Source organism: Stegostoma tigrinum, chromosome 49 (assembly GCF_030684315.1).
Source record: "Stegostoma tigrinum isolate sSteTig4 chromosome 49, sSteTig4.hap1, whole genome shotgun sequence".
Classification (NCBI taxonomy): Eukaryota; Metazoa; Chordata; class Chondrichthyes; order Orectolobiformes; family Stegostomatidae; genus Stegostoma; species Stegostoma tigrinum.
In genome coordinates this window covers 2594001-2596927 of record NC_081402.1, presented here as the reverse complement: position 1 = coordinate 2596927, position 2927 = coordinate 2594001, and positions in this window count along the sequence as shown.

Here is a 2927-nt window from a genome sequence, read left to right as displayed (position 1 = left end):
GGGGAGGGACAGAGGCAGCCTCAGACACAGCTTTTTAGCCCCTGCACGCCCAGCATGCTATTCGACTTTGGAAGCCACTTTCACGTGGGTGCGATACCCATCCCCAGTCCCACAAATGCATTCCAATTCCCAACAACAATCCCCATACTTGGCGGGACCAGGTTTGGGCTGGAGTGGCTTCACTTTGGATACGACCTGCATAAATACTGCAGCCTCCACTTCCCTCCCTGCCTCACCGATTCAATGCAAAATACCCCCACACCACCACCCCACTCAGCCAAACCAGGGGAGCAAGCACCTGTCAGAACAGTCCCTGAGCTCAACAAGGTCCAATCCAGAGCCCTTGCCTGAACACAGGCCCTGTCCAGCTCGAGGCTGCGAAACTGGCGATTTGATCAAGGAAGGCTGCACGCTGGTTTTTTTTTCTCTCCCTTCCACAGGGAAGGAAGGTGAGCAAAGGGGCACCAGTCTCCTCCTGATGGAGGAGGGGAGTCTTCAATGAAACTTGGCCTCACCTTTCACAAGGGGCAGTTTTTATTTATCCAGGGGATGGTGTGAAGTTGCAGTCCCCACTGTGTGAGTGTCAAAACACACAGCTCCAGCACCATAGCCATGCCTGCACCCTGCAAGTTCAAATCCAGAGACTCAAGATGCCCAAGCTGCTGTTCAGCAGAGGAAGGCTGCATGCTTTTCTACAGTGAAGCTAACAAAGGCACAAAAGAAAATCTCATGGTATTGCCCAACACCTCCCTAACTCTGTTCCAAAGGAACTGGAGGCTGTTCAAGCCCTCCTTGAGCTGTTAATGCAGGAACAGAAGGCCATTCAGTCCTGTCCTTTAGCCTGTCCCATAGGGCCAGCGCTGAGGTGGGTGTGCACTGTCAGGGGGTCAGTGCTGAGGTAGCACCGCACAGTCAGAGGGTCAGTGCTGAGGGAGAGCAGCATTGTCAGAGGGTCAGCGCTGAGGAAGCAGGCGCTGTCGGAGGGTCAGTGCTGAGGGAGCGCCGGACTGTCAAAGGGTCAGTGCTGAGGGAGCGCAGCATTGTCAGAGGGTCAGTGCTGAGGGAGCGGGCACTGTCAGAGGGTCAGTGATGAGGGAGTGGGCACTGTAAGAGGGTCAGTGATGAGGGAGTGGGCACTGTCAGAGGGTCAGTGATGAGGGAGTGGGCACTGTCAGAGGGTCAGTGCTGAGGGAGCGGGCTCTGTCGGAGGGTCAGTGCTGAGGGAGCAGGCACTGTCAGAGGGTCAGTGCTGAGGGAGCGGGCACTGTCGGAGGGTCAGTGCTGAGGGAGCGGGTACTGTCGGAGGGTCAGTGCTGAGGGAGCGCTGCACTGTCGGAGGGTCAGTGCTGAGGGAGCGCTGCACTGTCGGAGGGTTAGTGCTGAGTTGTAATGACATTGCCAGCTTATGACATCTTCCTGTGCACCATTTGCCAGTTAAACCTTGACCACAATTTTTTTTAAAAATCTGCTGTTTCAGCCTGAAGGAGCATTGAGATTTCCTGCTGTAATGAAGTGACTGGGTCTGACAGGGTTGGATGAGGCAATTACACATGGTTAAGAATGTGGATTGCGTCTGACTTGCTGGTGATCACAGAGATGGAGATTGCACTGAACTGCAGGAATGACTCAGAACTGATTGTGTGCATTCCTCAGATAATACTCACAGTCTGTCTCCAACACTGGCCCACCGACCCACCAGGGGACTGACTGACCTGTGCTTTCAGACATGACCGATTTCTCCATTTACGTTCATCTACTTCACTAGCCCAGCCCCACTGCTCAACAGTCTCCAAGTATGGAAAGGCAACAGTGTAGGCTTTACAGTGTAGAGGGAGCTTTACTCTGTATCTAACCCCTCGTTGTCTCTGTCCCGGGAGTGCTTGATGGGGTGGACAGTGTAGAGGGAGCTTTACTCTATCTAACTCCACGCTGTCTTTGTCCTGGGGGTGCCTTATGGGGGGGACAGTGTAGAGGGAGTTTTACTCTGTATCTAACCCCATGCTGACTCTGTCCTGGGAGTGTTTGATGGGGGGGAGAGTGTACAGACTCTCTGAAGTGCCTCCTCCCTCAGCACTGACCCTCCAACAGCGCCTGCTCCCTCAGCACTGACCCTCCGACAGCATGGCACTCTCTCAGCGCTGACCCTCCGACAGTGCGGCACTCCATCAGCACTGACCCTCCAACAGTGTCCACTCCCTCAGCGCTGATATTTAGACAGTCAGCTCCATCAGTACTGACCCCAGTGGGGCTGCTGAATCTGAGTGACAAGGTTGGAGTCTACATCTGAGACCTCAGGCGGTTTGCTGTGGGAGGGATTCTTTGTAAAAACCTGATGGCCTGGCCAATGTCTACAGAGGGAGGTATCCCTAAACCGATACTGAGAGGGTGACGGACAGATACAGGAAATCTTTCAGCTCTGCTCAAACGATAAAAAACTTCCTGTCAGACCTCCCACTCTGCTCTTTACTACAGCTTATTCTGTATGTCCAGGAAATACACACAGATATCCCAGTAAAACTGAATCCTTCCCTGTGTATACCATCGCAATGGACCCAAACCCCTTCCCATTCACTCCCACTCTACACCATCGCAATGGACCCAAACCTCTTCCCATTCACTCCCACTCTACACCATCGCAATGGATCCAAACCCCTTCCCATTCACGCCCGCTCTACACCATCCCAATGGATCCAAACTCCTTCCCGTTCACTCCCACCTGCACCGTGCCCATGAACGCCAGACCTCTTCCTGTTCACTCCCACTCTACACCATCCCAATGACCCAAACCCCTTCCCATTCTATACCATCCAATGGATCCAAACCCCTTCCCGTTCACTCCCATTCTCCACCATCCCCATGGACCCCAACCCCCTTCCCATTCACTCCCACTCTACACAATCCCAATGGACCCAAACCCCTTCCCGTTC